Here is a 23985-nt window from a genome sequence, read left to right as displayed (position 1 = left end):
CAAGACACAATCTTTGTCCAGAAAGCAAAAATCAAATTAACATTTGAAAATTAAATGACGAAAATCAGCGTTAAATTCATGGCAGGACCAGCAATTATTGGAAGACGTATCCGTCACTTTGGAAATTCTTAGAGGGGTAAGGAAAGCACGGTGTAGAATGAAGAAGTAGGTTTGGGTAAGATTGGCAGCAATAGATGTTAAGTGACATTTCCAAATTTGGGCCCACAATTCAAGGGTAATTTGAAGATTCAATCATTCTCCCATTGCCTGGCAATATTGACATTCAATGGATTGTGAGAGGGGTTGGTTGGTTTGCTAGAGGGATTGTTGATAAAAAGTCAGGAAAGGGGTCAGGGATTTTTTAGTTAGTTGAGGGCAGGGATTTAACTAGTGATTTGAGGAGGGATAGGTGGAAGGGGAGATCTGAACCGGATATTGTAATGTATACAGATCTGTTCAAAGGGGATTTCAATGGCTTTGTGGATTCATTGTTTAACAAATGTATTGCCTGACAAGAACGATCGATGAAGGATAGTGGGGTTCAGATTTTTATAGCATTGTTTGTTGAAGCAAAGGAAGACATCTTCTGAATTCGTTTCGGAGAAGGCATTGGTAGGAAGTTTATTCCAAATAGATTTGAGAAAGTGTAGTGAGGGAAATTAAGTAATATTAGGCCAAGAGGAAGTGGTTCAGAAGTGAGAAAGGGAGAGTGTGGCAATAATGCTGGCTTCTACATTGATCCATAAGAGGGAATTTTCAGGATGGGTTTCATTGTGCTTTAAAGTAGACAATTGTTTTAGGATAAAGGCTTTATGATACAACTGAAAATTGGGAAATGTAACTCCACCTAAAAGCTGAGGGATCCTACGTTTGTTGATGGCAACTCTGAGTTTTATGATCCATAAAAATGTAAGAAGTAAGGAGTCTTTTGTAGACATTGGAATGAACTGCAACAGGGATCATGGATAAAGAATAGAAGATAATGGGGCTGTTTTAATTATCTTGTGTTTGCAATTCCAATGAACTGTCCAATTTTGCAGTTTACACCTTGAACCCCTTTTCATTAGGGAAGAAAACAAAACTGCTTATTAGACTTTGTATGGCTGGTTGTTTCTTTGAAACATAAATTGTCATTTGAATATAACAAAATAGGCATAGAGTGCCTGGCCACGGATGAAACATCTGGACACTGGCCCCAAAACAGATGACAACTTATTTATTTATAAATTAAAGAGCATGGGGTGCTAAAGCGCCATCCCCCAAACATTATTGGTAACTTACGGTTAAATGACCATTGGTAATTATATCTGAATTGGATATACTCTTAGTATAAAGCCCAATTATTGTGAATAACAGATCGTCTGGTATACCCACTGCAAAAAGTGTGGCACAAGGCTTGAGCCTGTCTACAGTGTTGAATGTGGATGATGGGTCAGGTTTGCCAAATGTAATGATGTGTTCTATCCATAAACATATTTAGCTTGGCAGAGTCGATACTTGAATCGCCATACTCTGCCCGCTCTGAAACCATAATGTACGCCAGAGTGGGCCTCAAGGTTTTAAAGGCATATATTGAACCGGTTCTAGATAACCCTGCCCAGTAGGCTTACTGAGGAATCCAACAGTGATTACATTTAGGGGCAGCCTTACACCCTTTTAAATACATACTGTAATGGCTAACTTCCATTTATTTGGATAGTAGCCACTATGAAGGACAGTGTTGAAGACTTCCAACACAAATCGACTCAGAAATCGGAGTCTAATTTGAAAAGATCCAGTGGGACTGATTGCCATCATCATTGTATTAGTTACTATTGCTGTCAAATTTGAGATATCAATGCCACAAGTAACCCTAAATCATAGTCCTGCGATTGTGGAGCTCCTTCACGTATTTATTCCATTGCTCTTCATTGGTGCATGCTAATAAGAGGCTCCACAGGATCACTTGTGGGTACTCTTGCAGTTGCTTTTCAAACAACCTTAGAAGAATTGTTTTCTTTCAATTCTATGGCTAGCTTGTTCCATGCATCAGTCGTGTTTAATTACTCAGACATAAATCCCTGCTGACATTGTTTAGGTGCTAAATTAAGTTCCACTTTATTTGATGTGTTCAATTTCAATGTTTCATCAACTTATTGTTTAATAACCTGAAGTCTGCACCAGATGTTCACTATTTTCATGCTATGTGTACTTGGATATGTTATGATAGTGGTTCTTGTGCCTCTGCCTTCAAAAGGGGTTTAAAAGCTTTAATCCTCTTGAACTCTAGTCTTCACATCTAAACAAGTCTGAATACGATGTATACCCATATATACTCATATATTTACTCTTTTCTCAATGGCACCTGTAGGAGTCAAGCTAGCTCACCTAAGATTCTTCCAATTGTTAGGGGGCAGAACCAATTCCATTGAGCGTTTTGTATGCTTTTCTAGTCATAAAGTCATTGATTGTGCTGCATACTGTCCCTTTAGCATAGGTTCAATTGGTCGGCCTATCGGAGGGCCGTTGCCCATTAATAGGGTGAACTGCAGTCTCTGGTAAAAAGGAAAGGAAGGACTGTCCCCTCAAAACAAAATGTATGTCTGTAGCTAAAACAGGAGGGGCACAAAATACCAGGTTTTCGTGCCCCTCATGTACTAGGTTTTCGTGCCTCTTCATGTACAGTCTCTTCCAACGTACCGTGCCCTAACTTCATGTTAGAATTTCCACCAAGTAAGAGGCTGGAGCTCTACGTACTGCCTTGCACACGATGCTAACCTAGTGATCAAGTTATGAGCTCTTTTAGTTTAGGGGTTGTAAAGGTGTATGAGCTATGAAGTGGAATTGCTTTGGTAGTCAAACTAAGTGATTGGACTTTTCAAAGGTTCTGCTCTAGGAATTAGGTATTATGGTTACATCTATCGGGGTCACTCTAGATAATTACAGGGGAAAAATGGTGCCACATCTAAATATAGCTCCCAGGTTTGCTGACCAAGATACATTGCCACCATAAACAAAGAGCTTGGATACCATCAAGGACCCTGTATAGTCAATTTTAACAAAGGCAGACCGGATGTAGAAGTTGATGAGGGAGGAACGCTAAAACAATTCTTTGGGAAGTGCTGGCCCAAAATTGCATTCATCTTCAAAGACCACTCCATCTGTTGTACGTTCTACCAGGTGTACCCACTCAAAGTTCCTCACGTAAAGACTTTTGTTTGCTGATTAATAAGGGTACTCCTATCTTGAATACTAAATACATACACAAATAAATACTCTGTTCATGTTTGTAGAGTGAATCAGGTAGGTGCAAGATTTGAGATATGAATTGGGACTGTGTGGTTCTTAATATCAGACAGCCTGGATTAGACTCTTCTCAATATATAGCCTCGCCTTTATTTGTTTACCTCCCAAACACAGTTTCTGCCACTGGACGTGTTTTATTCTCCTTTTAAGAAGTAAAATCAAAAAGGAAATTGAGTTCAGAAGTCTCTGTGCCCCGGGCATAGGTTTCAACCCCTTTTTATGTTCCAATTGTTTTGAAATGTTATGGTTGAAAAAACAATGGCCGTAAGTAGAGGTCACACTCATAGGAATAAGCTCTAGTAGCACTAACACTTCTCCTATTGCTAACTGTATTTGTAGAGTTTTAATTAAGGGCCCATGTTTCTGCCACGTCTGTACCTACAGAGTGAAATACAATGGGTTAAGTGCACTTTTAGTGTTGCAAAACAAACATTTATTTCGTAAAGAGAGAGAGAAAGACCTATATACAATTAATCATCCTTCACCTTTTTTTTCTTTTCAACAATACATTTTAGTAAGCATTTCAACAAAGGCATACATGTACACTGACAACAACATGGCATTTAGTTAAGCAATTAGTTATTAAGCTGAGTCCTCAACCCGCGTCACAGTCCACTACAGGATAGGTGACCTTAGGAGGTGAGGGGGATTGCTCCACTTCGGCGTGTCTCTGTACGTTGTTTGGTTACCTCTACATCTCACCTCCTGCATCAATGTTATAGTATGGATCGCTTTGCAGCCAGCGTGTTAGCGGGGGTCTTCAGGTGAGAGCTGGGTATCTTTCTGAGTAGTCCATAAGTGGTGCCCACTTGTTTAGGAATGAGGTCAGATTCCCCGAGCGAATTGCTGTCATCTTTTCCGCCACTACGATTTCCCAACATTTAGACCACCAGAGCGGTGTAGAGGGACCCTCTGCTTTCTTCCATAGCCAGGCCATGGCAATCTTTGCTGCCAGGAGGAAGTGTGTTCATAGGCGCGCCATGTGTCCTGACAACGGGAATTCTCCTCCCCCGGTTTCCCCCAGGAGTATTATTCCAGGATCCCACGGGATTGTGAGACCGGTAATTGTTTTGATGTGGTCCACCACCTCTTTCCAATATCCCTCTGCTTTTGGGCAGGTCCATACCATGTGAAACAGGTTGCCTTTCTCTGCATATCCTCTCCAACAGTTTGGGGGGGGATGTCCGGGTTAGATTTGTTTAGTTGGTCTGGAGTGACATAATACCTATAACAAAGTTTATAGCCCTCTTCCCTATTTGAGACGCACTGAGTGCTCTTGTGAAGCCTAGACCGGACCTTCCCCCATTCTTCAATATCTAATTCACGACCCAGGTCCCTCTCCCAGTCCAGCATATATTTCTTTTTTCGTGGGATCTGTTCGGTCCAATTGGCGGTAGAGTGTGGATATTTCCCCCCTGGTCGTTTCTGACCGAAGGTTGATCTGTAAAGTCATCAGATCTCTGGAACCCTTTTCCCTGACTGTTCTGTGCGAGGCCCAGTGCCTCAGCTGGGAGTAATGGAACCTTTCTGCTTCAGTCCCCTTAAATTTTTCTTTTCATTTTACAAAGGTGATAGGGGAGCCTCCCTCTAGGAAATGCCCCAGAGTTCGCAGATCACCCTCTTTCCATGCTGCGACACTATGTGGGGGGATACCAGGTGTGAATTCTTAGTTATTCCAGAATGGTGTGAGTGGGCCTATTGTGCCCTCATCGGTCACCTTTATCTATTCACTAATTTTTTTGTTGTATTTATATTTACACTTTCACATATTGTGATTTTTGGAAATATTTTGTTTCTACTCATTAAATCCCCTTAGTGTACAGCCACTTCTTGTTCATTTCGCTGTTCCCCTTCTGGTAGCATGCTGCCATGGGATTTTCTAACATCTGAGAGGTGTATCCAATATTTCAGGCACTTAACCTTCACTGCAGAGGGGGTGCAATACGCCACCTCTTAAGGTCCGTGAACTCTTGGAGAATTCCATCTCCTTACAAAACTCTGAACGTACGCAAACTCTCCGGGAATTAATTGTGTCATGGGGCTGTCTGTTGCTGCAGTGTTTGTGTCAGTTTCGTTTTCCCTTGAAGGGTGGTGCCACCTGTTTAGCTATGCTCCTCACTGCCCGTGTAAGCTGTGTTAAATACTCTTTTGAATTTCTCCCCTAAAATTGTGGCAGTCCTATGAGCATCTGATGCTCTTCTTCTGGGGGATAGTGGTGTTTGCATACGTCTTCCTGTTACTATTTCGTGCGCGGACAAGTGGTGGTCTTTGCTTGGTTGTGTTTGCAATTGAAACAATGCTAAGGGCAGGCAATATACCCAATTCTTTTTGAGGGTGTGGCACAACTTTGACAGTCTGCTTTTAAGGAGGCCGTTGATTTTCTCGACCATTCCGTTCGCTTGCAGGTGGGAAATGTAACATAACTTGTATTTAATTCCTAGCAGGGATGTTACTTCTTTAAATAGGTCATTGACAAAGTGTGACATCGCGAATGCCCCAACGCGAAAACACTTCCCTCACCAAATATGTTTCCGCGCATTTCGCATCTGGGTCCTGCCGCCACCTAGCGTGAAAAGGGGCAGACCGCCATTATTAAGTATCTTGCTCCATTGCACCTTTCACCTATGTCTGCATAATCGAGGTGCAGTTCACGGAAAGGTCTGACGGGGCGGGGCAGTGTTCCTCACAGTGTCCTGAGGGTCATTCCAGAGTTGTAAGTTTGACATGTTACACATTCAATCGTCATTTTAGCAAGGTGTTCCTGCATGTTTGGGACAAACCAGTTTTCCTGGATGTCCGCAGCTATGTGTTGTTTTATTGTGTGTGCTGGATAATATAGTTAATGGAATGCAAGCTGTAATAACTCCACTGGCATTACTACCGTTCCTGTATTTTCTTGTCGCCAAAGGAGAACAGTGGGTGACTGTTTGCAAACCCTCTTTGACCACATCTCTTGTTCTGCTATTGGGGCTCTCTTTTGCAAGGCCATTATTTGTGTGATAGGCAGTGAGTTATATCCAACTTCCTTTTCCTCCTGTGCATTACCCTTTAGTAAATATTCTGTTGCTTGGGGCTTTGGAAAATAGGCTGCCTGTTTTGCAGTAGCGTCTGCTGCCGCATTTCCTGAGGAGATTACGTCCCTGTTATTGGTATGGGCTTGGCATTTGACCAACGCCACCACTGATGGTTCTGCTAAGGCCTCTATCAACTCATTTAAAAGTTCTCCATGTTGTACTGGGGACCCGTCTGCTCTTCTGAAACCTCTCCTCTACCTAGACGATCCAGAATGTACCGTTGTGGTTACATATGCTAAAAATGAATAACTTGTTACTGCATATCCCTTTGCTGCGTGCAGCACTTCAATTAATGCTATAGACTCTGCAGCTTGTGCTGAATAATGCATGGGTAGACGTTTCTGTACAATGATTTCATACTCTCCTTTTTCCACTCTTACTACTGCTGCACCCACATGCTTCTCACCTGTCTCTGGGCAAATAGATGCTCCCCTGTCCACAAAATACACCTCACATTCTTCTAGGGCGTTCTCGTTTGCTTTGGGAATGTAGTCACCCTCCCCTTCAATGTGGCACAATCGTGATTTTGCATGTCTTCTACCGTGCGTGTCTCTGAGATAAATGTGTCTGGATTTACTGTTTTGCAGCGCTCTATGTGAATGTTTGAGCTGGAAAGTATTATTTCATAAGCTGTTGTTCTTTGCATCGTAAGTGTAGATTTAGATTGTTCTAGAATTGCAAACAAGGAATGTTCAAGTGTTACCGAGCATTCCAACACAATGGTGGCCGTCTTTTCAATTGCAAAGGCGGCGGTTGCGAGAGCTTGTTCGTACGCAAACTGCCCTTGCATCACAGAATCTAGGGTGCCACTGTTGTAGGCCAATGGCTTGTGCCCCTAAGGATGTTTTCTGTGTTAGGACGACTGTCATGAGTGTTCCATTGCATTGTGAAAACAGGTAGAATTCCTGTTCATAGTCTGGGTCGCTAGAATGGGAGCTGCGCAAATTAGTTCCTTTAGTGTTGCAAAGCCAGTGTTAATCTCTTGTGTCCATGTGATTGCTGTGCTTTGCTTTTGTGCCTCCTTTAGTGATTATAGTAGGGGCCTCGTGTATGCTGCATAGTCCAGTATCCATGCTCAGCAATAATGACATATGCCAAGACATTGCTGCATGTCTTTCACTGTGTGGGGCCTAATTGCCGCGCGTACTGCTGCGCCCTATCTGGGATTATTCTTTTGCCATCCTTAGATATTAGCTGTCCCAGATACAGTACTTCTGCTAAGCAATACTGCAACTTCCCTCTGTCCACCTTATATCCTTTGTCTGCTAGCAAGTTCAATAATGTGATCGAATCTGCTCTGCACTGTTCCTCACTTCCACCGCAAACCAAGAGATTGTCTATGTATTGTATTATTGTGCGTTTAACATTAATGTTGCCAAGACCTTCATGCAATATTCTGTTAAAAATACTCATGCTTTCGCAGTATCCCTGTGGCAATCTGCAATGTTCGTATCTTTTCCCTCCCTAGGTAAATGCTGCCAGGTATTGTGAGCTTGGGTCGAATGTTATCAAGAAAAAAGCATTTTTCAAGTATACCACTGTGAAGCATATAGCTGATTTTGGAATACTGCACAAAATGGATGCGGGACAAGTGGAAACTCCTGTATGATGTCATTAAGTTGTCCTAAATCCTGTATCATCCTCCAAGCCCCTCCCTTTGCTTTCTTAATCTGATGAATCACATTTGATGGCACAATGATACCCTGCTGTAGTATTCCCTCCTCTGCTTCCCTTGACAGGGGATATTGTTTTACTCTGGGCAGCACGGCACAAGTGTAGGGGAGGAGTGGTCCAAAAGACCCTCCTTGCCTGCATCCCCTCCCCAGGTGAGGGCCATGGCTCATTGGGCGTCCCCTCAGACCACCCGGGCCCAGGTGGTGGAGGGTTCACCTGCTGAAGACATTGCCCACACGTATTGAATTTAGCTAGGCCCAGAAACCATTTTGTCTATCAAAGATGGTGTGAGCTCAGCGCACTGTAGCGCGGCCCCCACCCTTGGAGAGTTTCAATTATCCCTGTCGCCGCAGCACCCTGGCAGATCCGCTGTGAGCCCGTTCCCACGAACAAGACGGACATGAACTAGCATAAGATACTAACACTGTAACATTTCACCGCCCACAGTGTATCACTGCTCCCAGAGTGACCCGGTCAGCGAGGCCTGGGTGATGGGAAGATCTGTAGAATGGTCATCCGATGAAAGCAGAAAAATACCCAAATACGAATGTCAAAAACTACTTTTAATACGTGTATCCTTTCCATAAAATTACTTCTACTAAAGAAACCTGTAAAATTGTGTAATTATTGTAAGAAACGCATGTTTACATGACACCAGCAATGAAGGACCCACACCCCTGCAGGGGTGTGCAAATGATGAAAGCATTCCGGGGGATTATTCTTTATATGTATCATTGAAAACCGTACACCCCGCGGTCCCGCGTCATAACTGAACTAATGCTGCTAGAGTACACAAGAAAACAAATGTAACCATACAGAGGGCTCATGTAAAGGATGTGCGAGAATGCACTCGTCACGCGTGTATGTCTAAGCCCCTTATATGCCACCACCGTCACATACTGTAGCGGGTCATTTTCTATGTACTCCACCAACCTCAATACTACCTCACTTACTGCAAATGTATATGCATATAACTAAATACTGTAATTGTTAAAACATAGTGTACGAATAAGGTGCTCAGACTGGATATAATTGAGACACCTCCAGCAAAGTGAAATGTATGTTTTCAAGTGATTCAAACAAATATTATAAAGTGTTCTAATGATTGTGATGTTTTCACCTCTAAAAGCCGGCAACACACGAGGAAGATACCTTTGTGAATATGTGCAAGGCCATTTCCCCTCCCACCCTGCGAAGACTGCCAAACATGAGAGCAGAGGCCCGTGCCGCGCTGCTCCACCTCCCCCAACCAGACTGGAGCCGCTTCAAAGATTTGTAGTCCCCTCTGCAGCACCCAAGGCTACGACCCGCCATCTGCATTATTTACAGTACAGCAGTAAAACTCTGCCTGAACACACACTTCCAAAGGCGCCCCCTCGTAAACCCCACAACCCACCCGATCATCTTAGACTTACGGCCCTGTGCAATCATGACACCCAACACTGTGGCAACACACAGCGGCACATTTATAACCACATCTAACAAGACAGGGAGACATGTACCGCCCGTCCCATGCCCTGAAGCTTAGCCCCTCAACCTATGGCCCCGGTCAACATGGCACTGGTAACCTTGCCCTGACGAATGACCATCAGACCCCTCACAAGGTGCATTCCTCCTGTGTTGCATTAACCTGTAGAATAACCTATTGGAAGATTTACTAAAGAAGATAATATTGTAATGACTGAATGACTGCGGTGTGCATGGCCTAGGGCAAATAAGTCAGGAAAAGACATTCATCTCTGACACTGGCCGCGAGGGCACAACAACACCGCCCGGATGAACTCAGCCAACCTGCCAGGCCCAGCCCAACCCACGAGGCTGACCAGTGACGTCTTCCAGCCAAAGCCAACCGCATCGCAGCAGCACCTATAGTTAGTCATCGCCACCCAATCCCATCGAACTTGTGCCCCCTATAGTATGTAGGTTCTTATGACGTTTTTTGTAAATATATACGCCTGTCTTTGCTATTGTCAGACAGAGCGCTCTCGGAGTTTGCAGAGTTCTTTGCATGCCCTATTCTGATTGATAAACTCCCATTTAAGCTCACCCGCACTCTGTCTTGGCTTTATTCCCGATTTGGGAGAGTCCTTCATTGTCTCTCATTGCGGGGAGGATCGTGCTGGCTGGAGACGCATGCCTTCAGTGGTGACCCCGAAAGCGTGATCATTACTATTATTATTTTTTCCCGACCTAACATTACCGTCCCCTTTTGGCACGAGAATCTCCGGTCGAAAAGGGATACGCACGGTGAGCCGGCTCCGGGAGGCTGCCCGCCAACGGCGACCGGTACACTAAGAAGTGCGCACTCAAAAGAGAGAGGGTACGGGATCCCAGTTGAAAAATCCCCTTTGAGTACCGCTCGCCGGAGCCGGGGCTGACTGTTGAGCGGACGGCAACACTGCCTGGACGGACCCAGTTTCGGAGACTATCGGTTCAAGACGGGCACGTGAGTATTGAGTGCGAGCGATCGTAAAGGGAGTGGGGGAAGAAGTCTAGGACAGAAAACAAAGAGGGGTAGAAAAGGGGGTACGCAGATCTACTAAGGATCACCCTAAAATTTCCTTGCTTTTTCTTTGCATATGGCCATTAGGAATAAGAGGTAAATGAGAGATAAAAGTGACGGGAACCTAGCTCCGAAAGGGGGTGGAAGGCGGCGCCGCATAGTGCTATCTTGACTAGTACTGGGAATATATGAAGAAGTGGAAAATAAGATAAAAGTGTCTGGCAAAGGGGGACACAGAGAATATATTAGTGACTGCTATTTCTTCCTTCTTTTCTTTAGGGTTGGGGGGAAAATAAAAGTGAGATCAGTACAACATGTTAGGGAGAAAGTAAAAGAGAGAGAGTCTTACTAGAAGAGGGAAGAGCAGACCAATATATATATATATATATACGCATCCATATATCTGAATAAGAAGGAAAGGGACAGCCGGCTAGGGAGGAAAGGGAGGGCAGCTTGAATTGTGAATAGAGTGTTACAGAGAGGTGTGTGCACCTCGTATGTGTCGGAAGACAATTTGGTGCTGTGGGTGTGTAAAGTGGTTATAAATGTATAGTAATTGCATGGTCATGGTAAGTGTGGCCGGATAAAGCTTCTTGAAGGAAAGAATGACAAGGTAAAGTGAGTGTGTACCTTTTTGATTTCCGGGTTAATATTGTCAAAATCACTGATGATTTGCTCTTGTATGTGCCCCCCCTCCCCAAAGAGAATAGAGACTGTGTACAGCCAGTTTTGTATTGCGCAGGCAGGGGGAAGAGCACAAAGGAGCCCATTATTGAATGTGAAGTAGAAGACGAAACCCATATTGGTAATAGGTTTACATTGTAATTGTGGACACACAGAGACACACAAGTACTAGGAAAACACAGAGATGGGGGCCGAAACACCCTTATCACATATTTGTAAGAACCTACCAGGGTACGCGGAGCGAATTAAGAAATATCATGACCAATGGATAACAGAGCTGAAGGGAGAGGGGTTACCCCAGATATGGCCCGAGGGGGGGTCATTTGATAAGTGTTCTGGACATGGTGGCCACATGCATTTGTTTGAAATACAAGGGGAAGCAGCTGCACAATAGGAGGGAAATATTAGATCTCTGGAGGTTATTTGAAGAGATACCACTGCCTAAAGCACCAGCATTAAATGCTGACCTCCCGTCCACCACAGACAATCCACTGATGATACAGAAAGATGTTAAAGAATCGTCAAATGTAGCGCCACCAATAGAGGTAATAAGCTTGTACCCGATATTAAACAAGCCTGAGCCCGCAGAAGGGTACAGTGATCCCACTTATGTGCCTCCCCCGACAACTACTACACCCCACCGGCCCACGGCACCCCCGCCATATGAAAGTACAAGGGGCGAACCCAGGCAAGTACACAAAGGGTGGACATAGAAAAGCTAACATGATTTACAATCCAGACTCTCAATAGCGAAAGATGAGCTCTCAAGGATAAAAGACATGTGAACAAACAGCACTTAATGCAGCAAGATCAGGGCGCACATCTAGAGCGCCGAGTGAGAATAGAACACTCGAAGACGGGTGGAAAAAGGGTGAGATACTGTTCAGAATTGAGGAAGAACCGACACGAATAATCGAAGTAGGGACACGAGAGGGAGGTATTGACAATGAAGAAAGGCCTATAGGGGACAGAGAGGAACTACTATGTGATATAAGGGACGATTTAGAAGAAAGCGACAGGTTGAGCATGGCAATGGGAGGGGGAAGTGAAGGGGTGGATGGTACATGTTCAATGAGAACACTGGATGATGAGTGGACGGGGCGATTAAGGAACAGGGTGGGGAAAATGGCATCACTGGCAACACCAGTAGCCAAAACGGGTCCAGATACAACGACAAAAGGAAGGCTACAGCTCCCACTGATACATAGGGGAGGAGGGAGGCCGAATTATATCCCATGGGCTCAGATGGACAAGGCCAATTTATTAAAGCTATTGCCCCCGTTATCGGGAGGGGCAAGTAAGTGGATATACGCCTTTGAGAAGCACACTGCCGGGGTACCCCTAGCAATAGGAGATGTGAAGAGCTTGCTTGTATCAGCAGTGGGGGATCAGGCTGAGAGAGTATGGGTCAAGGCTGGTTTCCCGGGAGTAACATTAGACTGCGACCGCCATGATGGGACCTCCTTTAACACAGTGCATGCGAGGGTGTGGGATGCCTTGCGCAAAGCGTTTCCAGATACGCCAGACTTAGTCAGTAATGCAGTGTACAATGAATGACGGGGAGGAGGCTATGGATTACATTTTTCGGGTCCAAGAGATGTGGAGAACGGAAACGGGTACGCCCTGGTATCAATCGACATCTTTATTTTACTTCATTATAAAAAGAGGGCTCCCAAAAGAGGTGCAAAAGGCGCTTGACAAAATAGCGGGCATTGAAGCGAAGGGATGGCCAGAGATTCAGAGCATAATAGTGCACCATTGTTAGCGGATAAAGGAAAGGGAGAAGGAGGTGGCGCAGAGGAGATTGGCAGACGAAGCAAAACTAGTGCAGACAAAGTTGGTGAAGGTCGCAGCGGCTGTAGCCGCACTCCCCCACAGCAGGGAGGGAGATGAGGAGGAGGAGGGGCTGATTGCCATACAAGGAAAGATGGCAACTAGTTGGGCGGGAGCAGGACAGCAGCAGTGGAATGAGCAGGAGACAGGCGGAGGGTTGCAGTGGCAGGAGTGGGCCCCTCGAGGAGGACGAGGTGGGTACAGGGGCCAAAGGGGTGGACCGGGGTACGGGGGAATGGGAGGAAATGGATGGCAGGGCCCTAGAGGTGCCCAAGGGAGTTGCTGGAACTGCGGAAGATGGGGGCATTACTCTAGGGAGTGCAGAGCAAGACTCAACAACGGGTTCCAAGAGGTAGAACAGTATGGCCATCCTCACCTGGGGAGCCCATATGGTCTTCCAATGGGACAACAGCAACCGAGAAACGCAGGCCAAGGTAATAATGAGCAACAACCGGGGCACCAGTATAGAACGCAGAACCACCCACAAAACAATGACAATATGCAGTACACGCCAGGCAACCCTTTTGCGACAACAGCCAACGGGGCCCCCGCACCAGCACCCTATAGCGGAGTATCAGTGGTTTCAGGGAGTGTCTTCAATCAAGGGGGGTCGATGAGACACCCTGCATAGGACAGCCCACAGAGAACACTTGCGTGTCCAGTTCTATCTACCACCTACGATGCAGCAGAGGAACCATTGGTAGGGGCGCAGATAGGAGACAAGCAGTTCATATTCATGGTGGATTCGGGAGCAGAAAAATCATGTATCCGGGAGGGCCGGTTCCCGTTATCTAACAGGAAGTTAGAGACGCAGGGGTTCTCTGGGGCTGTAATTGACGTTCCTTACACAGAAGCATTGGATGTAACAGTGGGGGGTAAGACTGTAAAGACACCCTTACTGTATTATGAACACTCACCGATAAATTTATTAGGGAAGGATCTCCTGAGTAAACTTAACATGACCATATCATTTACCGAGAGAGGAATAGTGTGTTCAACACCCGGAATATGCCCCTTGTGTGCAATGTTGGTAGTGCAAGCCTACACAACCACACAAGAAGTACGAGGGTTGCCGGAAAATGAGGAAATGTTTATTGAAGGGTTAAAGACATTGGCCCTCATAATTCCAGAGCTGAGAAGAATGGACTGGAGGATTCCAGCGGAGTTCCTCTTCCGCCCCATAGTGTGCCCCGACACAGCACCAGGATCAGTGGTATCATTAGATTTGCACACTGCACAGGTATCAGTGAAAAGGATTGCTGTGATTGGAGTAGATAGGGAAGGATGTGAGTGGCGTACAGTGCTGTGTACAAATGCCAACATCGCCCTAAGAGAGATAACAGATGAGGATCTCTTTTCAGATGCAGAAGAGGATGGTGAAATAGTAATGGAAATAGCGATGCCCTGTGACATTTTGATTCAAGCCAGGGAAATCCCCGTTCAACTGATGGCAGTGGTGGGAGCACCGCCGTCATTTTTTGATGACGACATGAGGCTCGTACCAAATAATTTGTGGACAACAGGCCCCCATGATGTAGGGCTGTTGCATGGAGTATAACCTGTGGTAATAAAACTAAAGCAAGGAGCAATTTTACCTCGAGTGAAACAGTATCCATTGTCCCGTGAAGCTGAAGAAGGGATAAAAGAGACAATAAATGCACTACTAGCACAAGGGATAATAGTGCCTTCAAACTCCCCATGCAACACATGTATTTATCCAATCAAAAAAGCAAAGGGGGGGTCTTGGAGGATGATACAGGATTTACGCCCCCTAAATGATGTAATTCAGAAAGAGTTCCCTTTGGTCCCGAACCCTGCATCAATATTATGCAGCATCCCAAAAACGGCATCACACTTCACAGTAGTCGACTTGAAAAACGCATTTTTCTCAATCCCCCTGGCCGAAGAGAGTAGATACCTGACAGCATTCACACTGGGGGGAAAGAGATATGAACACTGCAGATTACCGCAGGGATACTGTGAGAGCCCAAGCATATTCAACCGCATATTGCATGAAGACTTGGGAAACCTATCAGTTGAGAGTACGATCATTCAGTACATAGACGATTTATTAGTGTGTGCACAAGACGAAGAAACATGTAGAAAGGATTCAACAACGCTCCTGACTCTACTGGCCAACAAGGGGTACAAGGTAGAGAAGGAGAAGTTACAGTACTGCCTGACAGAGGTCTTATACTTAGGACAGCTGATATCAAAATATGGAAAAAGAATAATCCCCGACAGGGTAGAAGCGATAAGATCTGTAGGAGAACCCACAACAGTGAAAGACATGCAGAAATTCTTGGGAATGTGCAACTATTGTCGAGCATGGATATTACACTACGCAGCATACACGAGACCCCTACTACAAGCACTCAAAGAAGCACAACAGGAGAATAAAAAAATTGAATAGTCAGAAGAAATGAGCGCGTCATTCCAATCATTAAAAGAGTTAATTTCAAGCGCTCCAGTGCTAGCAAACCCTGATTATGGACGCAAATTTTACCTATTCTCACACTGCAAGGGAACACTCATGACAGCTGTTCTGACACAAAAGACGTCCCTAGGACACAAGCCTTTGGCTTACTATAGTGGTACTTTAGATGCCGTGATGCAAGGTCATTTCGCGTGCGAGCAATCACTCGCTGCAGCCGCGTTCGCGATTGAGAAAAGTGCCACAATAGTAATGGGTTGCCCTGTGACATTGTTTGTGGAACACTCATTATTTGCAATACTTGAGGGGTCAAAAAGCACACTGACAACACAGCGGGCAACAGCCTATGAGATCATATTGTCTAGCGCCAATATTCATGTGGTGAGATGCAAGACAGTGAACCCCGCAACATTCATTACAGAAGCATGCACACTAGAGGACATGCAGGACCACGATTGTGCAACTTACACAGGAGAACGAGGGGAGGACACAGTGGTGTGTGAGAACGCTCTAAGCGAGGGGGAAGTGTACTTCGTGGATGGGTCTGCATCCATTGATGTGGACACGGGAGAAAAACATGTTGGTATGGCAGTGGTGAGGTTAGAAGACGGTCAGTATGAAACACTAGTGCAGTACCGCCTCCCATCACACTACTCCGCACAAGCAGCAGAACTGATTGCGCTCATAGAAGCACTACATGCAGCAAAGGGTTGCGCAGTGACAATATATACAGACTCAGCCTACATGACAACGACAGTACATGGAGGTCTAGCAAGATGGGGGCGGAGGGGATTCCGACGGGCAGATGGAACGCCAGTACAACATGCAGAATTACTGAAAGAGTTAATTGAGGCCCTCCAAAATCCTACTGCAGTAGCGATAGTGAAGTGCCAAGGTACATACATCCAACACAGACGTTGTGTCTTTGGGAAACGCGGCAGCGGACGCTGCCGCCAAGGAGGCTTCCTATTTTCAGAAATATGAAACAGGTGAGTACATGCTGCAGCACAAGACAAACGTAGAGCTCCCAGAAGGCTACAACATGATGCCTGTATCACAAATACTAGAATTACAGGAAGGAGCTAGTGCAGACGAAAAATTGATGTGGACAAAACGAGGGTGCAGCAAGTCGGCAACAGACTTACTGTGGCGACAAAACAACTCAGGGAAAGTGGTAATGCCAATCAAGTTATTGGAAATTGCGTTTCAACAACTACACTTCCCTGCACACAATACCAAACAGCACATTGCAGCAGAAATACAGGAAGAATGGTTTGTGCCCCGTCTCCAGGAGCATGTATCTCGATTAGCGATGGAATGCACAACATGTCAAATATACAATTCAGGAATGACATTACGCACGATCCGGGGAACAATTCCAAAACCCACTGGCCCATTCAGAGAGCTACATATTGATTACGCCGACATGGGGGAAAGGTGTAATGGCGCACGGTACATGATTGTGGTTGTATGCCCATTCTCAAGGTGGGTGGAAGCAGGACCATGTGCACGACCTGATGCCAAAAGCGCTGCAAAGTTCCTAGTGAGGGAAGTGTTCCCGCGCTGGGGAATTTGTGACGTGATTCGCTCAGATAATGGCACTCATTTTGTAAATGAACTTTTCAAGGAAGTCACTACATTATTGGGAATAAAACACAAGTTGTGTTCGATTTATCATTCTCAAAGTAATGGTGTAGTGGAAAAGATGAACGGACTGTTAAAGGGCAGGCTATCAAAACTATGCTTTTCATTGAAAAAGAATTGGATTTACTGTCTGCCCCTTGCGCTATTTGAGCTGAGGAATCAGCCAAGCAAAGACCACCATTTGTCCCCGCACGAGATCGTGACTGGGAGACGAATGTGCACAGCACACTCTCCACTGCGCGAACACTCAGATGCACACAGGAGCGCCGCGATATTGGGAGAAGAGTTCACAGACTATTTGAAGAAATTGACAAGGGCAGCGCGCGCAATATCAAAGCAGCTCTCTCCACCCTTCACTAGAGAGGAGGGAAACATAACAGGGTCTGTCACGGAGCCTGAGCAACAGCTACAGCTGATGCCGGGCGAATTTATTTATGTCAGGAGTTTTGTGCGTCGATGGAATGCTCCACGGTTCCATGGCCCGTACGAGGTAGTGTTCTGCACGCCCACGGCAGTAAAAGTAAGGGGCCTGAAGTACTGGGTACACTTGACAGATGTACGTAAAGCATATAGTAATGTGCAAGAGGAGGTAGATGAGGGGGCACAGACAACAGCAAACGATGCAACTGAACAGAATGTCTGAATATGAACTTGTGTATGTGTGTCAGTAATGAACCTCAATGGGAAAATGACTGATAAAGTATACCTGCATTGTTTTTAAAATGTTACGGGAAAAAAAAAGTTTTTCTTTTCTTTTTTGGACTTGTATGTAATTAATGAGGTGATCAAATTGTGTCGTGTTTACACCCTTCTCTGTGAATACCCTTCCCTGCATCCCTACCCGCATATATTGGCACTGATAGTGCCAACGAAATGTTTACATGCATGCACTTAATGCACTTTTATATCTCGAACAGGAACTACCATGGCATCTAACGGGCAGCCTGCAACGGATAGAATTAGTAGAATGAGAGAATTACTAAATGAGAGATGCAGATATTCGTATGAGTGTGGATTATCTGTGTGCATTACGTTGTTTATATAATAATGTTTGGCCTGGTTACGTATTGGTTTGTAGCGTTCATCTCTATCGAGATGAACGAGGGGGGAGGGATTAACAGCACTGGGATTAACAGCACTACTGGGACCAATGCAACTGCAAGTGTCAATACGAGGGAAGGTGATTTTCTGGTATGGGACGGAACTAAACTTGTATGGGGTCACTATACTACACCATCCAATGCTGTCATGATAAAAAACGAAAAGCCACAGGGTGAAATGCAAAATAACACTGTATCCCCGCCAAAGATATCCAATTACAATGCTCACTGTCTGAACGACCGAAACCCCTCCGCCATATCCTGGTTGTATAACACCCCTACCAGCCAACCTGCCCCCATAGCTATAGAAACATTGTCAACTAATAGGATGGAAAAAAATGGAAGGATGAACTCAACATACGAAATATTACATGATGATTGGGTGAAGGGGGGCGGGAATGAGAAAGGGGGGTCTATTTTGTCCCTCGCCCAGGAGGCTGGGAAGTACATGAGGAACAAGAATAACAGACGGAAAAGGGAAGCCGGGAGGAGGAAGTATGATGAGTACTATGGGTTAGGACTAGATAAAATGGAAGACCCACGACACCCCCACCAGACAAATAAGTGGTATGCAGATATGAGTGCCACAGCAAAACAAACAACAAATGCGAGCTGTTATGTCTGCTCCCTCATTCCTCATGCTTCAGGTACACCCAAAGTACTGCTACCCAAAGAGTTGCCAATTATAGATGCCCAATGTCTCCTTCATCTCACGTTATGCAGGATTAAGAACACCTTCCAGGCACATGAAGTTACTTTTAGAATGCTACAGAACGAGAAAACTTGCTATCCAAGGACGGCAGGGGTGGTATGTCTGGAAGAACCATTTTTTGCAATACCAGGGACACTTTTTTCGGACAACAAGTGGAAGGATGAAGAAGTAATGTGCAAAGCTGAAGCACTGAGAGGTGTGGCACCAGAGAAATTGCAGTGGATAGAAGAAACATGCACACCAGTATGGAAGGAACACATTCCAAAACTAACTTGGGTAACCGCCATTGAAAAACCCTTCAAACTACAGAACGAAATAGACTATGAACTATGTTTCAAAGGAGAGGGGAAAACCTCCATGGGAACAAACAAGAACTGTAACAAAACCCTCATCATCCCAGATCTGAGAAAAGGGACAGCGGCCCTGATGGACACGTACTGGGTATGCGGCAACCAGGCATACCTGCACCTTCCCCCGTCATGGAGTGGCAGCTGCTCAATGGCCACTCTGCACTCAGCCCTAATGGTAATACCAGAAAGCCACATCGATGGGAGCAAAAAGACACAGGAACGCATACAACAGAATGCAGGCCAGCCGACTGCGGGGTCACAAATGTATGTCCTGTCTTCCGGAAGCAAGGGAGAGGTGCTGACTCGCAACCGACGAGCATCAAACTACATATCAAAGGCATCATCAGAACTGTTGGCTCAGATCCCAGACAGATATCGATTATTCAGCTCAGCAGAAACATTCTTTGCCTCACTCATCTCAAGTGTCCAAGCAAGGGCAAACGCAAAATGGCTCCAGATAACACGTTGGGAACTGATTCAGCTGGCCAATGACAGTGAAGAAGGGTTGAACGTAATAAAAGTGGAACTAAGGGCTTTACGGCTGATGACAATGCAAAACAGGTATGTCCTGGACCTGTTGACGGCGATGGATGGAGGTGTTTGCCGGAAAATTGGAAGTGCCTGTTGCACTTTCGTACCTTCCGAAGACGCAGAAAACGGCTCCCTGTCCCATGTGATCGAAGCAGTCCACAACCTGGGAGAAAAAATGAAAATGGAAGGTGGAGCAGAAGACAGTACATGGTTCGATAACCTCTTCTCCTGGGTCCCCTCATGGCTTGGAACAACTGTGAAATTTTTGATGCCAGCTGTGGTGTTCCTCCTTTTAATTTTTTGCCTGTGCCAGGTGGGTCTTCGATGTTGTGCTAACGCAGTACCTAATGGTGCAATGATGATGGTGATAATGGGCAACACCCGGGGGACAATGCAAACTATGCAGGAAGTGCAGGTACAAACTGGAACTGATGATGCACCAAGATATCAACTGGTGCCTAGGTATCATGACAAGGATATCGTAGATAAAGCATGGCACACCACCATTAGGGAGCCCGTGTATTAGAATGGTACCAGGAGGTGTGGGTAGATTTGGCGGGAGATGGCGGATGTATATACCTGACTTGTACCCCAGATGAATATGCCAGAAGAGGGGAGAGCTTACGGGGGGGTGTGCAGAGCATGGATGCCCATAAAAGGCACACCTGCATGGGATGAGGCAGTAATGGACGAAGAAGAATGTAGAAGGCTGGAGGACTTAAAGTATTTGTTACGTTAGTAACGAAAGGGGGGAAATGTAGGGGAGGAGTGGTCCAAAAGACCCCCCTTGCCTGCATCCCCTCCCCAGGTGAGGGCCATGGCTCATTGGGCGTCCCCTCAGACCACCCGGGCCCAGGTGGTGGAGGGTTCACCTGCTGAAGACATTGCCCACACGTATTGAATTTAGCTAGGCCCAGAAACCATTTTGTCTATCAAAGATGGTGTGAGCTCAGCGCACTGTAGCGCGGCCCCCACCCTTGGAGAGTTTCAATTATCCCTGTCGCCGCAGCACCCTGGCAGATCCGCTGTGAGCCCGTTCCCACGAACAAGACGGACATGAACTAGCATAAGATACTAACACTGTAACATTTCACCGCCCACAGTGTATCACTGCTCCCAGAGTGACCCGGTCAGCGAGGCCTGGGTGATGGGAAGATCTGTAGAATGGTCATCCGATGAAAGCAGAAAAATACCCAAATACGAATGTCAAAAACTACTTTTAATACATGTATCCTTTCCATAAAACTACTTCTACTAAAGAAACCTGTAAAATTGTGTAATTATTGTAAGAAACGCATGTTTACATGACACCAGCAATGAAGGACCCACACCCCTGCAGAGGTGTGCAAATGATAAAAGCATTCCGGGGGATTATTCTTTATATATATCATTGAAAATCGTACACCCCGCGGTCCCGCACCATAACTGAACTAATGCTGCTAGAGTACACAAGAAAACGAATGTAACCATACAGAGGGCTCATGTAAAGGATGTGCGAGAATGCACTTGTCACGCGTGTATGCCTAAGCCCCTTATATGCCACCACCGTCACATACTGTAGCGGGTCATTTTCTATGTACTCCACCAACCTCAATACTACCGCACTTACTGCAAATGTATATGCATATAACTAAATACTGTAATTGTTAAAACATAGTGTACGAATAAGGTGCTCAGACTGGATATAATTGAGACACCTCCAGCAAAGTGAAATGTATGTTTTCAAGTGATTCAAACAAATATTATAAAGTGTTCTAATGATTGTGATGTTTTCACCTCTAAAAGCCGGCAACACACGAGGAAGATACCTTTGTGAATATGTGCAAGGCCATTTCCCCTCCCACCCTGCGAAGACTGCCAAACATGAGAGCAGAGGCCCGCGCCGCGCTGCTCCACCTCCCCCAACCAGACTGGAGCCTCTTCAAAGATTTGTAGCCCCCTCTGCAGCACCCAAGGCTACGGCCCGCCACCTGCATTATTTACAGTACAGCAGTAAAACTCGGCCTGAACACACACTTCCAAAGGCGCCCCCTCGTAAACCCCACAACCCACCCGATCATCTTAGACTTATGGCCCTGTGCAATCAGGACACCCAACACTGTGGCAACACACAGCGGCACATTTATAACCACATCTAACAAGACAGGGAGGCATGCACCGCCCGTCCCATGCCCTGAAGCTTAGCCCCTCAACCTATGGCCCCGGTCAACAGGGCACTGGTAAACTTGCCCTGACGAATGACCATCAGACCCCTCACAAGGTGCATTCCTCCTGTGTTGCATTAACCTGTAGAATAACCTATTGGAAGATTTACTAAAGAAGATAATATTGTAATGACTGAATGACTGCGGTGTGCATGGCCTAGGGCAAATAAGTCAGGAAAAGACATTCATCTCTGACACTGGCCGCGAGGGCACAACAACACCGCCCGGATGAACTCAGCCAACCTGCCAGGCCCAGCCCAACCCACGAGGCTGACCAGTGACGTCTTCCAGCCAAAGCCAACCGCATCGCAGCAGCACCTATAGTTAGTCATCGCCACCCAATCCCATCGAACTTGTGCCCCCTATAGTATGTAGGTTCTTATGACGTTTTTTGTAAATATATACTCCTGTCTTTGCTATTGTCAGACAGAGCGCTCTCGGAGTTTGCAGAGTTCTTTGCATGCCCTATTCTGATTGATAAACTCCCATTTAAGCTCACCCGCACTCTGTCTTGGCTTTATTCCCGATTTGGGAGAGTCCTTCATTGTCTCTCATTGCGGGGAGGATCGTGCTGGCTGGGGACGCATGCCTTCACAAGGCTTGAGTTTAATCTTGACTGGGGTAACCTCTTGTAATAGCCCTACATCATGAGGGTTGGTGGTCCATAATTTTGTGGGCACTCGGATGTCCTCATAAAAAATTGACTGTGGTGCATTGACAATGGCCATGAGGGGGTTCGTCACTCCTCTGTTTTGGACCATTATGTCACAGGGTATGCATATTTCCATTATTATCTCCCCATCATTGTTATTGTCAGTGAATAGCTCTCGTCGGTCAGATCGCGCAGCGCTATGTTTGGGTCTATGCAGAATACTGTTCGCCACTCGCCTCCGTGCGTGTCCAGACCTATTGCCACAATACGTTTAGCTGATACTCCCTGCAGATCTTGGGAGAGGATGTTACCCGGTAGTACTTCAGGGGTAGCTACGCGGCGGAAAACAAAGTCAGAAGGTAATCTCCACTCTGTTCGTGTTATTTCGGGCACCACTCTTGCCAGGACCTGTATCTCCTACACAAACATGTCTGCATTGGTGGGCATCCCTCGGACGGCTATTTCATTTGATATCATGTTGATCAACAGCATTGCCCGGAGGGGGCATATTCCCGCTGTTGAACACACTATGCCCCTTTCAGTGAAGGAAATAGTCAAATTGAGCTTGCTAAAGAGGTTCCTCCCCAGCAGGTTTATCGGCGAGTCTTCGTGTTACTGTAGGGTTGCTCGCACTGTTTCCCCCCACTGTTATATCCAAATCTTTAGTGTATGGAACCGTGACTACAGCCCTAGAAAATCCCTGTTTTTCCAAATTTTTGCCCGACAGCGGAAACCTGCCTTGTATTAGGTACGATTTTTCTGCTCCTGAGTCCACCATGAAGATGAACTGTCTGTCTCCTATTTCCGCCCCCACCAGTGTTTCCTCGTCTGGAGATAGGGTAGTTCATAGGACTGGACACACTAGTGCTCTCTGTGGGCTGTCCTAATCTGGATGTGTATTTGTTCCAGGGAAAGAAAAGATGTTTTCCCCAACCATAGCTGTTCCCTGAAATGGCACTGGTGCACCATTATCAGTGGTGGCAAATGGGGGGGGGGGAGTGTGTGTGTCTGTGTGTGTGTTTTCCCCATTTGACTTTGGCGTGTCAATCTTTGTTGTGTCCCCTGTGGTGGTGCTCTGTGCTCTTGTGTGAAGCGAGTGTCAACCTGTTCCCCTTGTCTGTATCCTCCCATAGGTAACTCGTAGGGACTGCCTGGGTGGGAATGTCCGTACTGTTGCTCATTCTTAAATCCTTGTGTGTTCTGATAATACGCCATGGGACGGGTGAAACATTCCCTTGCAAAGTGGCCTCGCCTACGACATGACCAACATGCCCTTCTGCCCCCTCCTTGGGGTACTTGCCATCC

This window comes from Ambystoma mexicanum, chromosome 11 (genome assembly GCF_040938575.1).
Source record: "Ambystoma mexicanum isolate Mex_15411 chromosome 11, UKY_AmexF1_1, whole genome shotgun sequence".
NCBI lineage: Eukaryota > Metazoa > Chordata > Amphibia > Caudata > Ambystomatidae > Ambystoma > Ambystoma mexicanum.
The sequence above is the reverse complement of the archived record's forward strand: the minus strand, read 5'-3'. Positions refer to the sequence as shown.